This window comes from Stylophora pistillata, chromosome 7 (assembly GCF_964205215.1).
Source record: "Stylophora pistillata chromosome 7, jaStyPist1.2, whole genome shotgun sequence".
NCBI classification, from domain to species: domain Eukaryota; kingdom Metazoa; phylum Cnidaria; class Anthozoa; order Scleractinia; family Pocilloporidae; genus Stylophora; species Stylophora pistillata.
The window spans coordinates 10,322,837-10,347,211 of NC_142525.1; the positions used below are offsets into that span (position 1 = coordinate 10,322,837).

At 38.1% G+C, this 24,375-nt stretch overlaps 1 non-coding gene and 1 pseudogene across 2 annotated transcripts in view; both read left to right on the plus strand.

Moving 5' to 3' along the window:
- Positions 1–4,832, plus strand: part of LOC111344554 (uncharacterized) — a 43,582-nt gene extending 38,750 nt beyond the window's left edge. The window contains exon 9 of the transcript XR_015989179.1: positions 4,197–4,832. This is a non-coding gene — a transcript (uncharacterized LOC111344554). The remainder of the gene's footprint in view (positions 1–4,196) is intronic.
- LOC148726573 (uncharacterized) lies at positions 369–23,886 on the plus strand (annotated as a pseudogene). Its single transcript, XR_015989222.1, has 11 exons — positions 369–694; positions 1,302–1,356; positions 6,118–6,319; positions 7,151–7,411; positions 11,067–13,306; positions 13,594–13,630; positions 14,094–14,761; positions 14,871–14,885; positions 15,314–15,403; positions 16,742–16,864; positions 20,736–23,886. The product of XR_015989222.1 is annotated as an uncharacterized LOC148726573 (transcript).
- The last annotated feature ends 489 nt before the right edge of the window (positions 23,887–24,375 follow it).

Here is a 24,375-nt window from a genome sequence, read left to right on the forward strand (position 1 = left end):
GATCTCTTCTTATACAAATACCTGCGCAGCAAATTTGGGACTTACATAGGACACTTGAACATAATTTTGGCCCTGGGGGGGGGGGGGGAGGGATTTGGACAAACTAATTACCTTCCAAAGGTTAAGTGCTGAGGGGGTTTACTCTAAGGAGGTGACTGTTGAGCCATTAAATTGATTAACACATCCCTCGTACTATTCTAGTGAGCTTAATTGCTAGTATGTGCACTAGTATAATACAAGACTGTCTCTCTTCCTATACACAAAGCACATATTTGCCCAAGGTTCCCAAAAACTATCAATTTTTTCATTTTCTATTTGACAGCTAGATGACATATTTACATCTTAGACCTCCTTAGTTCAAACTTAAACCTGCTGCATTGTAAACTTAGCAGACACATGCAGTATCCATGAATTGAAATATCGGAGGGTCTTAATTACCATTAATAGAATTAATTATCTTTCAGCTTTCAGCATGAACCAGCCTTACTCAGTTGAATGTTTATGTTTCTGAGGTTGTCCTTTTTTCACTTCATTACAATTGCCCTTACTAGCATCTTAAATGCAAGTTGTTTGACTGCCTTTATCTCTCGCATTTGATTAGTATGATATTGTTGATTTTATTTTTCAGAAATAATGAGATGCTCATCATTCCTGATCCACATGTGATTTCCTGAAGGCATGAATTTTAAACAGGGTAGGTATAGATGTTCTAGCTGTTTCTTTAAATCTCTTTTTTGTAACACTTTTTCCTCTCTAAATCTGATTAATACATATATATTTTTAAAGATATCTTATTATGTCATATAACTTTCATGGGACTACTAAGTGTTTATGCATTATTATAATTTCATTTAACTTTGAATACTGGAACATACTTGGTGAAAATTCTAAAAGAAATGTACGGCAGGCACATTGCATCAATCTTTACTCTAGTTCAATCTTGTTAATTAACACCAGCCAGGTGTATATTATTTGCCTATGCTTATGGTGTGGTCATCTTTCAATTACTGTGTTGCACCATGTTTCATTACATTAAAATTTGCAGCTGTCATCTAATTTTTATGAAGTTGCTTTGGTCATTCCAGGGGTAAATGACCAATAAATGTGGCAACTGCCTCATTCTCATGCAAGTTTTGCTATTTCGTCAGCTGATGTGAATCTTGGGAATTTTCATTATAAGCTCCAATGATATTGTCTTTAATTATAATACTTATAAACTTACAGCACCATTAAATTCCTTTAATTGTGGGTCATTTTCTTTCATATTTGATGGATATTTGTTCTGCTACTTCCGTATTTAGACCTTTTGGGATTATCCATGATTCAAGGATCATTTTCTTAAATGTCTTATACAAGGTAGGAGGATCGACTTAAACTGCTTTTTTTTGTCTCCTCTTTTAAACTTCCCTTTATAATTGTGTCAATTTTTATAATTTGGTTTTTTTTTAAGATTAATTTTGTTGTCTTTTGATACGTTTTAAATTCTGCATCATGCTCTTGTTAATGTCATAACTCATGGTAGTATTATATTGTTTAAGTAATGTTGTGATCTTTGGTTATATCAGCTACACAGTGGTGATTTTAATGCTTACACTTGATCTTGTAATTCTGAATCTTTTTTAGTTAGTTTTGTTTTTAGCTAGTTAAATTTTTTAAACTAGTTTACTTTGTTAATCAACTGTCCAAAAAGGGATTCAATTTATGGGGTGTGGTAAAAAATAGGGAAATGGTTTTTTGGGGGTTCTTGAAAAAGTACAAAAAATCCCCTCTGCAGTTTTCCTGGCATTTCTCTCTTTAATTCTCCTTTTGCACCCCCTTGACCGCCTTTCCTATTCCACCCCTCCCCTATCATGGCAACATTTTCAGACTACCCCCCCTACATATCGCCCACATATAGTTTATAATTCTACGTTAGTTAATTAAATTGAATTAAGTTAAGTTTTTACCAAGGATTATTTGACCATCCAACCTCCAGATTTATCGCCCATTGTCCCAACCATTTGACCACCAATGATTCAGTGGTCAATCTTTGTCATATGTTTTTTTGCTCCCGGGCCCAACTTGGCCAAAATGTTAATTGATGCAAAACTAGAGCATGCCCAGTTGGGTCCAAATTGGATTTAGCATCTAAAGCATGGCTTTGTGTGTTGATGAAGAACAATTATATAGAAAACTGGAATAACTTAAGCGATCAAAACCAGGAAAAAATAAATTTACTGTTAGTATTTATTGATGATGAGCTTTATAAGAATGCCAAGATATGGCTTCTAAATTCAAAGAAAAATCGTGAAGAATGTGGCTTATGAAAGCTGGGAGTTTAAGCAATCAAGCAAAAGGAGTGGAAATTAATGAAGATTGTAATTCCCAGACAAGACCTACATTAAATCTTTAAACTGATGTGCACTCCGGCTCATGCATGCAAATGGCTCCCCAAGGAAGAAATAAGACAGAAGATTACCTAGAGACTGAAAACTAATATGCTAAAATGTCACAGCATGTGCACAGTTGTTTGTTGGACTATGTCACCTACAGAAAGTCCGCATGACACATCAAACAAAGAAATTGATGAAAAATCCTACTCTGGCTAGTTGACAAAACATCACCATTGCATCCTAATGTACTGCTTGGCAAAGCAATTTCAGTTGAAAGAAAAAATTAAGTGAAGACTTCACCCAAGTTTAGAAAAAAACTCAATACTAATTCTAGTTAGACTAGTGAAATACTCCAAACGTAACATGCAGTTTGACACTACAAAAGATGTAACATTCACAAAAGCGTGCAAAATGGTGGACAATCAACACTCGTATTAAACATTATCAAATAGTTTTCCAATTGAACGCGTGTTACAGAAGGACTGATTTTGGTCAAAGAATCATCATTTTTTCCCTGAAGTGATGTATTAAAAACAAAGTATTTGGCATTTAAAGTCACCCTAACGCTAATGCTAACCCCAACTTTAACTCAAACCCTAACCCTAAACTGAACCTTAAAAATACTTAATTCAAAGAATTACCTGTTTAAAACAAGAAACAATTACTAAGTGATAAAAAAAACTCACTTAGAAAGTACAAACTAGATAAAAAATAAAATCACCTGGCTAGGAAAAACTAACTAGTGAGATAATTACTCATTGGAAACAAAAATTAACTGCAACAGTACAGGTTTGTGGAGTGCCTTCAACAGTATATTGACTCAATGGATGTTTTGACCAATTTGTGATTGATGCACTTGGACATTAAAAACCCCAGAGGTTCAAGTCTGAGTTGCATCTCTTTGGTCACTGGTTAAGAAATTTAGACCAAGTTATAGTGAGTTTCCCCTATTTAAACAGGAAGAATATATGTATCACTAAATAGATTAAGGATGCTGAGCATGACCATGCTTATCTTTTCAAATGATACATCCGAGCTGTCCATTGTGAATGTGGTGAAGTTGATCCTTAAACTAGTCTTTCAAAGTACCCTCTAGCAATTACATGTACTAATTGTTATCATGGTGATTTTGTGCAAATATTGGTTGTGGTATTGGTATAGTTTTGCAGGGTTAATTGTTCATTAAACTGCAAGTGCTGGAGATCAACCTGTAAAATTTGTGCTTGTTTTTTTACCTGCACTGATAAATCTCTACCAAAATAATGCTATTGTGATGCTCATTATACTTGTATAGTTGTTGTCCTTGAAAGTGGTGGTGTATATTATGTTGATTTGTTTCGCGAGAAGGAAATCAGTTGGCGAGAAGTTTAACATAAAAGATAATTTAATGGGAGACGATCGCTAATACATACATAGAGCATATGGAATAAATTAAAGCTCGCACATAGTCATGGTCAGTCGTGCATGCAATGTGGGCATACTCGCTAATACATCAATATATTATGCTTTGGAAACTATGCAGTTAATGACTTCATGGTTGTTGTAGTCATTGTTGGGTGTGGCTAATATCAATTTCATGTGGGTTTATATTGGTTTTTGTGTGTAAATACTGGTCATGTTACATGTACAATGCCTTTAAGGTTTATTGGTTGAAGTATGGAGGTTATATCAGAGCTGGCAAAGATTCTAGCAATCCGATCAGTGATGGCGGTGCTACATCTATTGCCGAGGCATTCAAAGTCAACAAGACTCTGACCAATTTGGATTTGTCTGTCAATCGGATTAGTGATGCCGGTGCTACATCTATTGCTGAGGCAATCAAAGTCAATCAAAGTCAAGAAGACTCTGACCAATTTGTGTTTGCCTGGCAATCAGATTAGTGATGCCGGTGCTACATCTATTGCTGAGGCAATCAAAGTCAGCAGGACTCTGACCAATTTGTATTGGTCTGACAATCGGATTAGTGATGCCGGTGCTACATCTATTGCTGAGGCAGTCAAAGTCAACAAGACTCTGACCAGTTTAAATTTGTCTCTCAATCGGATTACTGATACCAGTGCTACATCTATTGCTGAGGCAATCAAAATCAACAAAACTCTGACCCATTTGAATTTGTATGGAGGTTATATTAGTGATGCTGGTGCTAGATCTATTGCCTAGGCAATCAAAGTTAACAAGGCTTTGACCAATTTGAGTTTGTGTCACAATAATTTTAGTGATGCCAGTGCTGCATCTATTGCCGAGGCAATCGAATTCAACAAGACTCTGACCAATTTAAATTTGTCTTTCAATCGCATTTCTGATACTAGTGCTACATCTATTGCTAAGGTAATCAAAGTCAACACGACTCTTACAAATTTAGACTTTTTTGCGATGCCATTAGTGATGCCGGTGCTACTTCCTTTGCTAAGGCAATCAAAGTCAACAACACTGACTAATTTGAATTTGTCTGAGAATTGAAATAGTGATGCTGTTGCTACATCTGTTGCTGAGATGATCAAAGTCAACAAGACTGCGTCTAATTTGAATTTATCTGGTTCACAATGATTTAAGTTAAAGCAGATAATTCGGATTTGCGTAACATTGGTATTAGTGATACTGGTTCTACATCTATTGTTAATGCAATCAAAGTCAGCAAGACTCTGACGAGTCTGCATTTGTCTCAAAATGATATTTACGATGCCAGTGCTACCTGTGTTGTTGAGGCTATCAAAGTCAACATAACTCTGTCCAGTTTGGCCGATTTTTCTGGGAATTACATCAGTGATTCTGGTTCTAGATCTATTGCTAAAGCAAAGTCGACAAGGCTCTCAGCAACATGGATTTGCCTGGAAATTCAATTAGTTATTGTGATATTGGATATATTGCTGTCGCGGCAATCAAAGTTAACAAGACTGACTATTTGAATCGGTCTGAAAATTATATTAGTCATGCCGGTGCTGCAGCTATTGCTGAGGCAATCAAAGTCGACAAGACTGACCAATCTGGATTTTTCTTGGAATTGTATTAGTAATGCTACGGCTACATTTATTTCTGAGAAAATTCAAGTAAAAACAAGAAAACGTTGAAACTTTTTGCTGTGAATTCATTGCTGCATCATAATTTTGCTAAAGTGATATGTGTGAACACAACTCTAAGTGAGTTTAACGTACTTGTGAAGAAGTTATTAAAGTGATTGTACTTTTCTTTTTGAGGTAATTAATTGAACTATAAAGCTTTTATTTTAAAAAAATGTGAGCAGTTCCTATATATATTGCTGAACTAATGAACAAACTCTGCGTAGTGTGTTTTCTTTAAACTGCTCTAAGTAGCACCTTGATTAGATTACATGCAAGCTATAACAGGTAACTTTGTGATGTTTTCTACAATTAAAATGATGCTCATGCTCAATCAAAAGCTTGTTTTTTACTTATTGTTTGAATAATAGCCTAGTCCCGATATTTTTAGGCGCGCAAGTCTGGAACCTAGTTTTCGATACCAAAGCGAGGCCTGGTGGAATATAAGGAAACTTGACTGCAGACTCCGAAGAGCACATCAGGCACATAATCTGTCTTCGATGAAGTTAGAAATAATTATTCTCCTCGTTTATAGGACGGTGAAGTACTGCGCTGTAGCGCTCTGTATTAATGGGACTCACAATTAGTCAAATCTCTCATATTCTCGTTTTCGTTAAGAAGTAAAATTACGCAAGGCGCGGGAAAAGCCGACGGCAAATTTAAGAATCTTACCGATCGCTCCATTTCAGCAAAGAACACCTGAAAAGAATCAACGGAGTCCCAGGAGCTTTCCCACTGTCTTTGATCCAAGCAGACAGGCGCCAAAGAGAATTCAGTGGATCTCTGTAAAGACAAGCTCACTAAGAGAGCTCTTCAGGCTAAGCGATTGGCTGACAAGATGGGGAGCTTCCCATCGATATGACGAACACCGATTTATTTCAAAGCTGCAAGGTGAAATTCAAACTGGTTTTACTTATAGTATTTTTAAACCAACAGGTAAAATTTAAACTACAGCATATACAATAAACCTAAAGGGCCAAATGAATATAACCTTTCCTAAGGGCCTGGATGCTCCCATGCATCTCAAGTTATGTATCTGCCAGGCTGCAGCCAGTCTATTTACCTTAGTGATCAGAAGACAATATTTACCTTTCAAATTATACCCATGAAAGTCATAGTTTCACATTTCATTTCTTCTTCCAAGTAGCAGAATAATCCAGATTCTCAAATTTTCTTTCTTAAGTCTAAGCTTTTCTATTACACAATGCTTTGCTATTCCATATTATTTTACTGACCCTATATTCTCTTATAGCAACCCCTTTGATTTGTTGGTAAAGGTCCTGTCCTGAAAAGAAAAAGTTACGGTTGTTAATAAAATTGTTTAAATTAAGTAAAAAGTCTCTGTAAAAGGTTGGTAGGTTTAATAGTTTGCAACTGGTGATGATGGCATGGATGGTGTCTGAATGTGAGATGTTGGTGTAGAGCGAGGTGAAGTCAAAAGTCGTTAAAGTAAAATTGTCAATATCGTCAACATAAAAGTTGCAAAATGAGTCCAAAAGGTCTGTTGAGTTGTAAATTAAAGGAAAAGGAATGTTTCGTTCTTCAAAAATGTCTTTCATTCGTAAAGCAGACACGGAGTGTGACTACGGGACCTGAACAAAGAAAAAGAAGAAAATAAATAAAAAAATAAGAAATGAAGAAGGCATTGAAATATGACTGGTGTATTTCATGATTAGACATCAGTATTATTGCACATTATGTTTTCTTTACTCGGCGTCCAAGGTAACCTTCACTCTTCCGAAGATTTGCAAGAGAAATTATATCTCGGACAAATTCGCGGGAAAACACCAACCGTGAGTGTTCCCGAAGACTCTTAGGAAATGTTGTGAATCTATTATCATGGAAATTGCTAACGATGGCATGGATGCATGACTTGTGGGCGCGACATGAACCGATTCAGAGTATGTTGTTGCGCAGCCTATGATCATTTTTGATGAGGTTTGCGATGATACTTTGGCACAAACTGGCTCGGGTAAATAAAAGGTAAGAAAACTCATTTTATTATTCGAGCCTTAAATTACTCCTTGTTTAGCTATTTTCCTTAGTTCCGTCATTGTCCAACTTTGACTGAAGTTTCATACGCTTATGATCATGCTGTCCTTTTAAGGCCTGTTTATTTATTATGTGATGATCACTGGCTACCAGCAATATTTCAAAGTTTAATTAGCCTCCTACAACCACTATGGAGCACCTAGAAGAGGACAAAGTAACGCTGTGTCGCTCTATTTCGACCGGACGAATGAGCCTATGCTTGTTTTGAAAATGTGCACCTATATTTAGAAAAACTTTCCTTGCGACTAACGATTTGTTGTCGACTGATAAGTAACCAGGAAAAAGGTTCGCTCAATTCTTGATATCACTCTGACTGATTGGGTAGTTCATAGATAACTTTCCAAGTTCATTTGAAACAAAGGTGGGCTAAGAATTTGAGGGGTATTCGATTTTGATCGTGAAGACAACTGGATTTAAATTTCCGTATTCGACTTCCCTGCAAAGTTGTTTGTTTTGAGAATATGAAATCAGAAACGTTTTTCTTTGTCTCTCGCAAGAGAACTCGTTCACTGGAGACATGTAAACGTAATTCCTTCATGCTAAAGAACTCGTATCAGTAGAGTCTATTGATTCTTTGTGTGTACGATCTTCGAATAATTTAGTAACATGAAAAAGTTTCGAAGGTTCTCAAGTCAGTCACCCATGAATGCCTTCTTGTAGCTCACTTTCACAACTGATGTTTGATAAAATCAGAAAGTTTTCTCTGAAATTCCTATTTTGCTCTTCAAAATAAGACTGCGGAGACCAAATTTTAGCAAACAGCTTTTTTTATCTATACTAGCGACAGCATCATGTTAGAGATGGAATTGTATTCGTTATTTACCTTTATTAAGGTGCTTTTGAGTACTCAACAAATATGGCGTAGAAGCAGTGTAGCATACGTTTAAAAACATGGCGCACCAAATCGTCCTAAACCGTTGAAGCATAATACGAAATATTTGATCACAAAGATGGACAACACAAGGAAGACAATAACAGACTAAAGTATTTACATTGATTGAAGATGGAATGTTTGAAGGAATAATCTTGGAGCATTTGAATATGTAAAAACCGCGACGTTATCTTTCACCAGCTTTGTGTGGTTCTGCCCAGATGATCACTAAAAATGACTTTCAGCAAGCAATATAGTCTTCTAGAATTACTAAACACAATTTAATGTCGCAGCTATCCCTTTCGAAAAACAGGATCCTCTTCCAAGAGATTTCTACTTTCCTTGTGAAATCAGTTTCCGCTTTAAGTCCTGCGTTTGCATCGGGAATTTCACCATTAGACACCATCACTGTTGTCTGTGATGTTCTTTTTACTCTGCGTCTAACTGGCTTAAATCCTTGTGGGGATTTGCGAGAAACATTATATCTAGGACGAATTCGCAGATAAACGCTTCCGAAGTATTGAGAATCTTTTACCTTAGGAATTACTTGTGATGGCATGCATGACTTGTAGCTGCGACTTGAACTGATTCACGGTATGATGTTCCTTAGTCTAGGATCACTTCCAAGGTTGGGATTATACTATGGTACACTATGGCTCTGGTAAATGAAATTTAGGAAATTTTAAATTCACTATTCGAGCCTTAAATTAAAGCTTGTAGGGCTATTTTCTTTAGTTCTGTCATTGTCCGACTTTAGCTGGAGTTTCATACACTAATGATCATGCTGTACATCTGGCGCTTGTCTATTACGTTATCATCACTTTTAACCAGTGATGTTTTGAGATTGAATAGCCTGAGACGACCACTATAGAGCACGTAGAAGAGGCAAAAGTAACATTTCGTCTCTGTTTCGACCCACGAGTGAACTTAATATGCTTACTTTGAAAATGTGCATATATATACAGAAGAAACTTCCTTGTGACTAACAACCTATTGTCCACTGAAGAGCAAACAAGAGAAGCTGGCTCGCTCCATATTTTATATCACTTGCATTGCCTGAGTTGTTCATAAAGAACTTTTGTAGTTCAATCAAAACCAGGGTGGACAAAGAATTTGAGGGGCATTCGATTTTAATCGTGAACACAACTGGGTTTAAACTTCAATATTCAACTTCCCCGCATAGTTGTTTGTTCTAAGAGTATTACATAATTAAACGCTTTAATTTGTCTCCAATAAGAGAAACCATTCATCTGAAACATTTAAAGTGTACCAAAATTACCTTCTCGTGGTGTGCTCCTTTTAGTAGAGTCTATTGGTTTTTTTAGTATACGGTCTTTGAATCATTATTTTGCAACATAAAAAGCTTTCTGAAGGTTCTTTAGTCAGTCAGCCATGAATAACTACATGTTGGTTTAGCTGACTTCCACAGCAGATATTTGATAAAAACAGAACGTTTCTTCTTATATTCTTATTGTATTATACAGAATGGGTCTGTACGGCTCAGACTGCGGCGACCAAAATGTTCTTTAAGAGCTGTTCTTTGTTCTATACTAGCGACAGCATCATGTTGGAGCAGGAAATCGCAACTCGTCTTAAAGGGGTAAACAGACGAAACTGAAAGTAAAATTTTTCATCCCCCAATCTTGACGCGATCCTTTGCATATCGCTATGAAGTATTGCTTTTCAAGCAAAACCAACAACAACAACAACAACAACAACAACAGCATTGACTTTACTTTTTTAAAATGAAAGAAATAAAGGCTTTTTTAGCCCGCAGTTAGCCAAGCTATTCTAGGCGAGCTACCCAAACAGACACTGTATAGGCTCTCACACATGCACTTAGCGGAGCTCGAAAATCACAACCCTCTTGACCAACATCCGCTGACCAACCTTTCTCTTACTCTTGATTTATCGTAGCATTTTGTAGTGTTAGTTATTTACCTTTATTATGGTGCTTTTGAGTACTCAAGAAATAACATATTTTGTCTGCAATAAGCCGAGTCATATCTAAAGCGGCAAGGTAGCATAGTTTAAAAACATGCCGCGCCAAATCATCCTAAATTTGAAGGGTACAACAAAATATTTGATCATCGAAAAATGGAAAAATACAAGAAAGACAATAACTAACTAAAATATGGACATGGGTTGAAGATGAAATGCCTGTGTGTTATCTTTGTTTTTCAAATTTGTGTGGTTCTGCTGAGATGATCATGCAATAATACTTTCAACATTTAATGATCTTCTAGAATACCATTACAATTCAACTTATATCCGGTTTGAAAAACAGGATCTCCGGGTGGGAAATGGTTAACTTTCGTGTGATGGTAACGGGCGAAAATCAGTATCTACTTATAGAAATTTTTCAAACACCAGAGTTAAAAAAATCAATAGTCAGATACAAATTGTTATTGTTTCATTTATTCTCAATGTTACGCACTGATCGTTAACTACTGTTTGATTGTACAAAACTTGTTAATTTCAGGAGAACATTGACAAGTATGACTCACATGCAATCAATATAAATAAAACTTGTTTATTAGTGTTGCATATTTTAAAGACGTGCTCCTCTGCTGCATATTTTACCTACTGGTCTGGCAATCAGTCCTTTTTATCTATTGAAAAGAATGAAGAAAGTTGAAATATACCAATCCCTTATATTGCACCATTCACACCATCTTTCAGTTTACTATTAATTGTGTCGTTTCTCTTTTTCAGAAATGACATCTCCCTTTCTTAAATGCTGCATCCAAAATTCTATAAAGGTATTTAGTCACCTACTTTGCCACGTAAATTGTGATGTTCCTTTGTTCAATCTGTATACTTGGAGCAATAGTTGAATTTCCATGTAATCAAAGTTCTTCTCTACATGGTCTTGCGATAGTGAAACTTAATCAAAGGCAAAAGTCTTTCTTATCGACGCTGGTTTTGGTTGAACAGTGATGTTATTGCTGCTTTTGCTTGTGTTGGATTGGTTACATCCAGATGTAATCGCTGTTGGTAATGATTGAAGTGGCAGTGATAGCACTGTGGGTGCCACAAGTGCGTGTGGCAAGGAGGCGGTGATGGTTGATGGTAGAATTATCTGCGGAGGTATATATTTGTTTCTAATGCCTAGAGCAATGAGTCACTAAACAGCGATACCCAGTGAGGTACGCGTTTGAGTCATGGATTGGCTTGTAACTGGGGAGAGGAGCAATGATCCAGGTTGTTTTATCATCTGGGATGGGCTTTCTAACAGGAGGGTAGGACAATTCACCTCCACTCAGTCTTTCAAGGTACCAATAAGTCTACTGTTGTAAAATATAGTTGTGCATGTGGTTAAGTGTGGTGCTGCGTTTTAACTGGTTGTGTGTGGACTTTTGATCATGTGAGGAAACTCATGCATATCATTTCCGTTGTAGTGCTCCACCAGGTATCTGTTTTGTGGATGATGCTGGTGACGTGGTTTGTGTTGGCGCTGGTAATCATACAGTTGATGAGGTCCTTGGGGTAGTGGTCATGAATGGTAATCCAGTTCCGCTGCCGCTAATCGTCGTCATTGGTGCAGGTGGTTGCTGCAGTTTTCGTGTTTGTATTTCTTTAATTGTCCTGAAATATAGCTATTGCATATCAATTGAGGATAGGTAACTTTGCTGAAAATTCTCCTATAAAAAACTCCTCCTAACTTTTTATGCCCTGACTGAATATTCGCTGGGTTGCTTGTCACAGAGTTGCTTATATAGTATTACCTAATAACGACTGTTTGACTTGATAGCTGAGTATTTTCACTAGGGGTGTCAGATATGACTTAAGTTTTGGCCTTAAGCTCACCGTAGAGTTGAATCTAGTAGTCTGTTATTCCACTCTTGAGGGGGACTAATTTATTTTTGGTTTTCCCGCGCTTATGAAAAGGTTGTGTTGGATTGGTTACATCCAGATGTAATTGCTGTTGGTAATGATTGAAGTGGCAGTGATTGCACTGCGGGTGCCACAAGTGCGTGTGGCAAGGAGGCGGTAATGGTTGATGGTAGAATTATCTGCGGAGGTATATATTTGTTTCTAATGCCTAGAGCAATGAGTCACTAAACAGCGATACCCAGAGAGGTACGCTACCCACGATACCCAGAGAGGTACGATACCCAGAGAGCTACATGCACTCGTCACTCGTGTTGGTGACGAGTGCATGTAGTACCACGCAGTCCTCACTTTGCAATTTGCTATCAACGGATGATCAGGTCTAATCATCAGTGCACAGAGAAACCAATTGAAAGAGTTTTAGAAATGCTTTTTTATGTCCCTAGATGTGATAGTGAAATAGCCGCTTGGTAAGTAAATGTACAAATTCATTCTAAGTTGCTCCTCCACCCAGCAATCTGGGTGCTTGGAGAGAGACCTGGTGTCATGCTGTGATATACCCTGTAAGGAATTACTACATTCATTATTCAATTTGAATGCATTATTACTATTATTACTTACTACTTACTTATTACATTAATACTTATTATTATTATTATAATACCCCATATTGCCTATTTATTACATGGACATTGGAATGATTAATTTAAGGTGTGTTACCTTGGTTAAGTTGACTTTAGTGCCTTCTCGATGTAAGCTGCTATTCAGTGATTGATGTGAACACTGTGACCCGGAAAAATATCTTTCCCCATTTTTTTTGTTGGTATTTTCTGGTCTAGTTGTGAATTGAGTTAGTTTTATTGGCTGTGTAGAGCTTGCATCACTTGTAATCATTTAGTCGTTGTCCTAGTTGGGCGCGGTGATGGATCATGCTTCTGTAAATAAGCTTCTAATAACCAAGTTGGTACAGTGATCTTGCAGGGGTGCATGGTAAATGGTAATGAGTTGGCCTGCTCTGATGTTATAATGTATAACATTAGATAAGATAATTTGTGTGTTTGCCAGTGACTTTCAGGTTCGATAGTTGAGAGAATGGAAGGCTGTCAGACACTTTGCTTCAGGTATGATGGCCATGCTGGTATTGGCCCGATCAGTGTGACGCTGCGTAAAGTAGTTCAAACGGGTGTGGATTTTGCATTTATGTTGATGTAATTGTCCTTCCACTGATATTCACGCGAGGGCCCTGAATTATTTGTAAAATTGGGGTAATATTAGGAAAGAGGTGTTTCCGGATTATAGTTTGTGCCAGTAAATAGGTTATTTATTTGTTGTACTTTGGTAGCCATTCCGCGCAAATAGCTTGTTACAGACGCTAATGTTCACTTTAACTTTTACTTCCTTTTCTTAGCATGGATAAACAGTTGACAAGTTTTAAAGATCAACTGGTAAGAAAAACAGCAAGGTGATTTGTCTGAACTAGGAAAGAGTTCAATGGAAACTTTCATTGCTAGTAAGGGATAAAGGATAGCCTTCTTTAAAACGTTTAATACACTGTAGTATATAGTTACACTCTATGATGACCTTGGTACTTACTTCTGAAAGCAGGTGCTATTGAGAATCAAACATCAACCAAAACTTACTGACTTCAAGTCACTCGAGAAGAAATAAAAACGGCTGTTTGTAATCCAATTTTCCCTTTAAAACCTTTATAACTCAAATCATGTTTCATCCATACCATCTATGCCTATGGTTGTTATTGAGAAAACTGCGTTAAGATGAAACATATTCTATGCTGGAATCAACGACATCACGATTTGAAGCCAATCGCACCCTCAGTTGTTTATCAGGATTTGTCTTTTTTTAAAATGGTTTTTGATTAACAGTACTTATAAAATCTATGTTTGACAGGTTTTCCTGGTAAGTTCAGTTGCATGGCTAGGGCTCTATCGCCATTTGTGTCTACGAAAGGGACTACCAACTATGCAAGGCGATGTCGCCTCTTAGTGGATGTTGGATCCCACGTGTTGCGGTCCACTTTTGACAAAATACATCCACCAGCGACTCTACACACAGTTTTGGGATGTGCATCTGTGCGCCATACCACATTACAATCACAGTACAAAGGGAACAAGTGCTCAATCCCACGCAATGCGGGAAGTTGTATCCTACTCACTCACCGGTGTCCTCCGCAGCCTTTGATATCACACTTCTGACAGTGCTGCTTAGAAATATTTGTGGTTTGAGCCCTCCTGCCACAGGATGGGATCGCCTTCCCCCAGCTGCAAACATAAGCATCACAGATGACATCGCTTGAGTGAAGTATTTCAGGAAAAGTGTATACGGTCATGCATCTCAAGCCTCTGTTGATGACATTAGCTTCAGTACTTATTGGCAGGAGATACGAGAAGCTTTGGTGAGATTGGGAGGAGCCCACTTTCGAGCAGATATCGACAAACTTGAACACGACTGCATGGATCCAGATATCGAAGAGCACTATCGTGAGCTGATGGACCAATGGAGGAAAGATGACGAAAACATCAAAGACAAACTTGAAGAAATTGAAGATAAGAAAAACTGTTTTCTGGTTCCATATGGATGAATTAAAGGTTACAGAAAAACATATTTTTAGGTTACACGGCACTATAGACTAGCTCTTTATGTATTAATTATTTTCAATCATGTAAGCTGGAGATTTATCTAGTTGATAGTAGCACTTAATGTATAGCACAGTTGTAGATAAACCCAAAAGACGCTTCTTAATTTCATTGTAGGCCATTTTGTGCCACTCCAGTATATCTGCACTTTTATAACTGAACCTGTTTTCGAATTATCCCACTCAATCTGTAAATTGCATTTAAAGTTTCCGTGGGGTATTAGGCACAGAAGGTGAAATATAACCTTTATTTATAATTATTATTAATATTATTATTACTATTGTTATCATGACTTGGAAAAATTATCTGAAATTAATGTTGGGTTTGATCTATTCGGAATCGACTGGTTATCAATATACATATTGTTTTTTCTACACCCAAATGTGAATCTGTGATGTAAATGTACTCATGAAATTACACATGCCTTTCGTACATCTCCAGATTAGCTGGAAAAGATGCAACACAACTACAAAGACACAATCGAGAAGATAGAGACTGAAATTAAAGATGTGTAAGAGAAGCTAAGTAGCTTGAAAATCACAGCGGAAAAAAGCACAGATAAAGGTTAGTTGCAAGAAAGAGCTACTCACCGAAAAGCTGAATGAACAATGGCGATACCGTCCATTTGACTAGTTCATAACATTTTTTAATCTGACCAATGTATTCGCTAGATGTCGGCAATTGTAGTATTTTGGTAACGTATTGTTGGTGATATAGTGATATAAGATCACGCCTTGACCAGCACCTACACTGGAAGACACCAGGTAATGTGGGGGATGAATAGAATGGCACGGAATGTGAGACTTTCGTTCCTAGGCAACTCTCAGATCGGATGGTCTCCTGAATTGTCTAATTTTAGTTTTACCTTTGTTAAGGACATAATGAATGTAACTTCCTTGAACGTTCGATGTGACCTGTTGTTATTCGTGTTAAGAAAAGAGTTCACTATAGTTTGATGCTTTATCAAACTCAAGGGTTTGATATCATATTCAACTCGTGGATGGCGCGTGATTCCAGTGTTACGCCGGGTTTGACGTGCACGCGACGAAATTAGCGTATCTTTGGTGACTACTTACCTTATGAATAATTAATGAGTTCGAGAAAACGATATGCAACAAACCTTACTTCAATTTTAAATGTATTTATTTGCTACTTACACACACACACGCACGCACAAACACACACACGCGCGCGCGTGCGCGCACACACAATAAATTACTGTTGTTTACGGCAATCTAAATTAATAACTTATGATATTATTTCACAACAATCTATACTTAAATCAGATAAAATTATAATTCAGGATCATCTATAGATAGTGTAGCGAGGATTAGCCCAGTAGAAGGTAGAAGCTTATCAAACCTTGGTCTCCCTCACGATGAAGAAGATAGATTTACTAACTACGGAAGGGCGAGGTTAATTTAGTTTTCTGTTAGTGAGGAATTTTTAAGCGAAGTCTTAGAGCTAGAGAATCTATGGTACAGGATAGGATAACGAGGTAGGGAATTCCAAACCCTCGGACCTTGGGGCATGATCGTAATGATCCCACTTCATTGCAGGCGGGCCACTGGTTTTCTCCAGCGTTTTTCTTTTTTTCATGATGAAACTGATTATGTAACATAGAATGCGAAAAAGCGTTTGTTGGTTTCCGTTAATTAGTTCATCCAGTGTCGCTTTTTACTGACAAAAAATCCTACTCAGGCTATCAGCTCCAATGAGTTCCATACTCATCTCACGAGTTAATTACTTTACGACAGAATTTCATTGTCACACCGGTTGTATTAAAAAAAAATAACATAATAGAGGAAGTGAAAAGGACCTACAGCTATTAGTTAACTTTTCTTTTAATGAATGAAGATACTCTCACACAGACTTATTGTCCTAGTCCTATTCTATCGTCAGATACCGCTAAAGGGTTCCATGAGAAAATAATAGGCGAAATTGTAAAGATGGGCAATGAACTGAAAGAGGTGAAGGAAAAGCTGTGTACTTTGACAGCCTCGGTGGAAGAAAGCAAGGATCAAGGTCAGTTGAATTATTGCGTTCGACAGAACAAAATCCTATTGCTGAGTGAACTAAGATTTTCTTAGGCAACCGGTGGATCAATCTTGAGACTCCAATTTGTTCCCCTCTTTCACAAATTACGTTTGGGGCAACCACGAAGCATACGCCAAGCATGCGCACACCTTCGAAAAGCACGTACATACTTTATTGCTTCTTTTCTCGATTGCTTGCTCGGTCAGTTATGTAACGTTCTGGAGTTCGCTTATGCAGTTCGCTTACAGTTCGCTTACAGCTCCTTTAGTTGTTCGTTATCCTAGATTGTATCACCCCCGTTCTCACTTTACCGTGTATAATAAATACTCGAGTAAATGTCTCCTGGGGGCTTGGGCGTGAACTTGGAGGCCTGGACACTACACCTCCTCCCTTTTCTTTAGTGAGGCTTGAAGTCTCTGTAAATTGTTTCCCACGTGGACGTTCTGGCTCGTACTGATCTCCGGGGTTCCGATGGCGCGATTGTCGGTCCCCTGTGCGTCTCTTGCATGACTATATTTCCTTATCCAGGAACCTCCCCTACTTCAATATGGCGGTTCGTTGGTCGCCTGCTCATCGGTTGTTGTTCTTTGTCCCAATCCAAATCGTCGTGCTCCTCCTTTCTCTTGGGCTAACTGCCGAAATTGGTATATGCTAAAAAGATGATGTCTTTTAGGCTCAAAATACTCTAGAAGTTTCTCACCTGCGGTTTCGAAGTCTTCTCCCGTATCTTCTAGTGTGTCAAAGATGTCCTGTACTTTGGGACCAGCACAGTGTAAGAGTAGTGCTCGTTTTCTCGCTTTGTCCTTTATATTCATCGCTGCAGCGTTTACTTTGAATCTTTCGAGTTATTTCCTGAATCGAGTGCCGACCGATGTCGGATCTAGGTCCGGGTCAAACGGTCCGAAGTTGAGATTTGTATCATATGCGGCCATTCGCAGAGGTTTCTCGATCGAAACAATTCGATCGAACGCTTATGAGATGATCCTCGTCGCCAATGTAACGTTCTGGAGTTCGCTTATACAGTTCGCTTACAGTTCGCTTACAGCTCCTTTAGTTGTTCGTTATCCTAGATTGTATCACCCCCGTTCTCACTTTACCGTGCATAATAAATACTGGAGTAAATGTCTCCTGGGGCCTTGGGCGTGGACTTGGAGGCCTGGACACTACAAGTTAGTTTTGAAGTAGCAGCGCCATGCAATCCTCTTTTCGTGAAGTCAAGAAAACAAGAATCTAAGCATGGTGAATTCTACTAAGTTGGTTTTATACAAGTAACTTACTTTTTTACTTCTAACAGCTGTTTTTTAGCTTTTCCGGTTTCCCAAAATTTTAGCTTTTGCGTAGTTACGCGTTACACTCAGGTGTAAATGGGTATCTCTCACTGACCGCATAAGGAGCGTGGGCCCTCCTTAAAGAACTAGCAAACACATACAACCACGCCAGACTCTAGAATCAACTAAGAACTGAAACGCGCTGGATAAGCCGTTCTTACTTCTAGTAAAGTGAAACTTGTTCCGCTTATTATTGCGTCGTCATTAGACAGATATTTAACGTGTCCTGTACGTGACAAAGAGATCATGTTTTCTTAAGGAAATCAAGAATAGTCTCGCAGTATGGTTTCGTTTCCTTGCCGTTCTAAAACTGTTTCTACTTAGATATTAGGCGCTGGGTATGGAAGGCACTGTTTATTAAAAAACCTGCCGACCAGTAGGTAGCAAACTGTCTTTCGCAAGACGCTGCATAAAATTTTCCTGTTATAGTTTAGTCACAATTACCCTGGACACATTGTAGTTGATAAGCCATTTCCTATTATTTTCAGCCATAAAACTTTTAGTTTGTAGTTTTTTTCTTAAATCATTCTGGAAGAATCCAAGATCTAATGAGGAAAACACCTATGAGACTGGAGAACCAAATGTAAGAGATGAAGGAAAAGCTGGGTTCCCCGATAGCTTCAACAGAAGAAAGCCGGGATCGAGGTTAGTCGTCTGGAAGATCTCGAAAGTACAGTTTAAACGTTACACATTGCCGCTAGGTTGAGGTCGATGTTAGAAACTAGCACTGTAGGTTCGACTGAATTTGTAATCTAATAGGTTTTGATCGTTATCCACTTTGAAGGAATTCCTTTTAATTGAAGATCAGATTTTCCATCATCGAAACACAGTTGGTGTGCGGCCTACGACCACGCTACGTTTTGGATCAAATGCCGCTTCAAGCTCATTTCCACATGACCTAAGTATGGTCGGTATGAATTCGCGGCATGACCCTGGTATTTATGTTTATGTTAAAATGGGCATCATTAGGTTGTTAGTGTATTTAAAAGAGGCGAAAAGAGAAACTTTCACTGCCCGCTTTGAGATGGCTGCTGTAGTCGATTCCTGTTAGTTACACAAGGCTTTGACAATAAGCATCCAGCGAACTGGTCAATCCGAAAGGTACACTTTAGCGACTGAAAGCAAATTAGTTTCGGAAATCAAACCATCCCAGGCGTTTCCCGACACCGTTTGCGTACACTATCTGTTTTCTAACTGTAAGAGTTACATCGTTTTATTCCGATTTTATTATGACGACAGTTATCTAGGCATTCGTACCAGATATTTGGAGCTACTTATTCGCAGCAGCGTAAAACGGTGTGTTGTATTTGATACATTTCTGAGTGGTCAACAAACGTATGTATAGTGTATGTATGTATAATTCCTGCAAAGATCGTAAGAGATTAGACTTGAGAGATAGAAGTTCGAAAGTATTACATAAGCTCATGGTTTTGGACTAGATTTTAGTCCAAAAACTGGAAGCCGCTTACCTGAAAGCAGTTGAGGAGTTACAATTTTTGCGAGCGACTGAGGTATTACAATTTTGCGCTTCCATTCCTCACCTATATACCATTACTAAATCCTGGAATTCTCTTAAACTTCAATCATAGAAAGTGAAAGGAGCTCTTGGAAGCATGGCATTGCATTGAAAAAAGAGGGGAAAAGAGAAATGTCTTTACTAGGGTGTTCCCAGTTTTGCCAAAATGCATTCGTTTACTCATTGCGGCCAATATGTAAATTCGGGAATGAACAGCTTTTTTAGTCAAATCTGTCACAGTTTCTCCGCTACCGTGAGGCTATCTTACCGACTTCATGGGAGCAAAAAATCGCAGTACCAACTTCGTAAAGCAAATAACTGTCAATTCCAAACGCAGTTTTTGGAGAAATAGCAAGAGGTGCGCTGAGGTGCGATGCACTCAATAACTAGTCCTATTTATAGCGAGTAATTAGGTGTACTTTTGGACAAGTGGAAGCAAAAAATAGTGGAGAAAAAGAAAATAGAGAATGGGGTGCGATTCACAGAGATTTACAATTTCGGAAAAAAGGTCCTCTAATTGATATCGAAAAATACAAAAATACAAATTATATATCAAAACATCAGTAGCCTTAGGTTATTGAGGAAGGGTTTATCTTCCAATTCCCAGTCTTTCTAGTCTGCATAGCTTGGCATTAGGTAATAAATGGACTTGAACTGTCCTCTTCGAAACGCCTCAACCAAATAGTGAGACCACCATGTTGGAAATGTGTGAAAATAACACATCGGGTGTCGTAGGCCGCACAGCACCTAATCAAGACTCAGACTCGAGAATGTTTGGGCAAGTAATTTCACTGCCATGGGATAGACAAGGATCCGGTTGATTTTCTTTCTGCGAAACAAAAAAAGGTAATTCATCGTTCAATTGATTTTATTGGCAATGGAGATGAAGTCATACAATTAATTAAATTTACAACCAAAGTCCAGACAAATATCACAATTTTTCCACATTCTTCATTCTGTTCTTACTTTCGTTTTTACTTAATCTTAATTTTCTTACATATTTTGCTATTTTTAGGAATTTTCGATCCTACTGAACTTATCAAAGATAAGTTCAGTAAGATCGAAAATATACAAGACTCGCGAGGGATGGCTTTCACCGTTTCACTGGGGTGAAGAGTTTCATTTTTTTCTTGGCAATATTTTTACAAGGCTCAAAGTGGTCAGAAGAAACAAAACGGGAGGAAAAGTCACTGACGTGTTCGTTAACATTTCGTCTATACAGGACCCGCACGAAGGGTGTTCAGTGCCGAGAACAGTGTTGATTGAAGGGGAACCTGGAATGGTTAAAACCACCTCCTGCAAAAAGTAAGTCTACGACTGGGCTACAAAAGAGGAAGAACTTCAGGGCTGTGGCGTAACAGCATTCAAAGCAGTACTATTGCTAAAATGTCGAGACATCCATTCTGATGTTTGGGAAGCAATGGACGATCAGTTTCTGCTCCGAGACATGGATGAAAACATCAAGCAACAGTTCTTTCAGTTTATTCGTGAGAATCAGTCTAGCATATCATTGGTACTGGATGGATTGGATGAGTTGCTTTCCAGCAAATTGCCAATGTTTTCGGAATTAATTAAAGGAAAGGTACTTCCTAGATGCCACATAGTTGCAACAGCAAGACACGAAGTTGGAAAATAGGTGCGAAAATGCAGTGACGCGCTGCTCGAGATCAAAGGATTCAATAAAGAACATGTTGACAAATTTGTCATGAAATACTTCAAAGATAGACCAGATTTAGCCACAGAGCTCTTAAAACGGATCTGGCACGATAAAACCTGAAAGAAAGCGCAGCCAATCCTCTAAATAAATCACTTCTTTGCCTTTTATGCGAAGAGTTTGATGGCACATTCCCTGACAACAGAGGTCAACTGTACTTGGATATGGTTGAATGTGTCTTGAGGAGATATCGAAAAAGGAAAGGACAAACAATAACGAATGCAGACCTAAGAAACAATTACAAACCGCAATTAAATCGCCTTGGGTTGGTAGCGTTGCATGGTTTACTTAACGACAAATTGGATTTTGATGAAAGTGAATTGGGAAACCATGCAAACGACTTGACCGAATTTGAATTTCTATCAGTACAGCCTGGGGGCAGCAAATTGAGACTAAAATGACATTTTTCTTTCCTACGTAAAAGTTTCCAAGAATGGTTTGCAGCATTCTTTATTTGTTCTCAAATTCAAAGCAAGGAAATAACACCTGAAGAACTAGTTTCCGATGAAAGGTATTTCGGAAAACTTAAACAAGTACTTTTGTTTTCGTGCGGAATCTTATCCATACAATGCGATGGACAAGTTGAGGCTCTTTTGAACAGCCTAACAAACCAAGTCAACAACCATGAAGGCTATGGTACAAGAGCTGTACTAGGGGATATTAACGAGTGTAAAAGAGAAAAAGATTTTTCGTTACAGGTGGCAAAATGTTTTGGATCTGGTTTGAATCTTACCAAATTGGATTTGTCTGGGGATTTTATTGACAGTGCAACCACTACATCCTTTGCTGAGGCAATCAAAGTCAACAAGACTCTGACCAATTTGAATTTTCGTTACAATCAGATTAGTGATGCCGGTGCTACATGTATTTCTTAGGCAATCAAAGTCAACAAGACTCTAACCAATTTGAATTTGCTTTAAATTAAGATAAGTGATGCCAGTGCTACATCTATTGCTGAGGCAATCAAAGTCAGCAAGACTCTGGCCAGTTTGGATTTGTCTGACAATCAGATTAGTGATGCCGGTGCTACATCTATTGTTGAGGCAGTCAAAGGCAACAAGATTCTGATCAATTTGAATTTGCGTTACAATCACATTAGTGATGCCGTTGCTACATCTATTGCTGAGGCAATCAAAGTCAACAAGACTCTTAACTATTTGGATCTGTCTTGCAATCTTATCCCTGATGCCGGTGCTACATCTATTGCTGATGTAGTCAAAGTCAACAAGACTGACAAATTTGAGTTTTTCTGGTGATGACGGTGCTACATCTTGTGTTAGACAATCAAAGTCAAGAAGACTCGGACCTTTTTTAATTTGTCGGGCTATCATATAATTTTTGAGGTGCTGCATCTAGGGCTGACACAATCAAAGTAAACTTGACCGATTAATTTGAATTTCTCTTGGAATGAATTAATGATGTTAGTTACATCTATCGGCGTAGACAATCAAAGTCAACAGGACTTTGACCAATGTAGATTTGTCTCGTAATCGTATTAGTGATGACGGTGCTACATAACTTTTAACTGTAAGGATAGGGGTAATTTGAAAGTCTTCCAAGCAAACTTTGAAACATTTTTATTAGTATCTGTCACGATCTGACAGCTGTACACTTGAGAAAAAAGCACTACTGGTTTAGCAGGCGAATTCGAGTTAAATGATTATCACGATGACCTTCTTTTTCTTTGATCTTACGGGAAGTATTATTCTCTTCCAACGATGATCAAGCACACTTTCAAAATTAATAGTAAGAAATGTCTTGGATTAACATGACAATATCTATATGTATCCTGACTTTCGGGGATTTCTCTTCTTTCTCATCACTGTGTGATAAACAAAACTGTAGCTCGCCTTGAGCGAAGAGTCAGCTTCCTGCAGCAGTATTTTCCATGGTTGGGCGTGGAGATCTTTCTCTCTTAAATGCTGTTTGAGCGTATCATCAATTATCATCAGGCGTCAGCCATAGGTTTAGAGGTAAATTTCGTAAATCGTCGAGTCCGCGTTTTGTGCAGGTTAAGTAAAATGTTCGAAAATGTGCGTATTATATTGACCAGTTGTACTAGGCATTCGTCGTCGAAACCACAACATATTTTTATATTTCTGCTGATGAGAATGTGAAATGTTTAGAAGATCTCGGCTTTTTTCGAAAAGGTGTACTTCGTTCTGAAGACCAGGATCTTTAGGAAGCCAGGAAGAAACACTTTTCCGTAACGCACGCCTGATAAATTTACTCTGCTCTAGATCTAAACCTATGCAACAAACTTCATTGTCCCTCTTTGCTTTGACGATAATCATCAAATTCAATAAACTCTTGTACATTCTCAGAGGAGCAGTCAAGGGATATTCTGAAAATTATCTTTCTTAGCTAGAACCATGATTAAGACCGAGTTTTGCTCTCCTTTCGTGCTAATGCGTATTAAGTTATGGAATTAAAGCCGGCAGGTGACAACATATAACAAGGGTCATTGGATTTCATCGGCAAAATATACGTTATTTACCAGCCTGGACGTTTCGTATAGGGAAAAACTGTGCCCGAGGTCTTGGATACCGTCCAAGGCCGTACGCTGAGGGTGGTACTCAAGACAGAGGGTACAGCTTTTCCCAACACAGACCGACCTAGGCTGGTGAATAACATTTTTATTATTTATTATATCTTTTAAAGCTGAACGAAATACTAGCGAAAAGAACTCGTATGTTGTAGGGCTGTAGTAACGGCAACATCTTCCATAAGTGGAGCAATTGTCAAAAACAGCGAGAAATCTCTGATTTTGGCTTTCACAAAAACTGTACGCATGGTGGCAAAACTACATTTTTTAGTTCTTCGTTTTGTTTTCCAATTTTTCCCAAGCTTCGTGCGCCATTCTTTTCATACACAGCAGAACAGCATATTTTTTTAGGCATTTTTTCTTACTTTTGTTGCGACCTGCAGAGTCATCTGATGA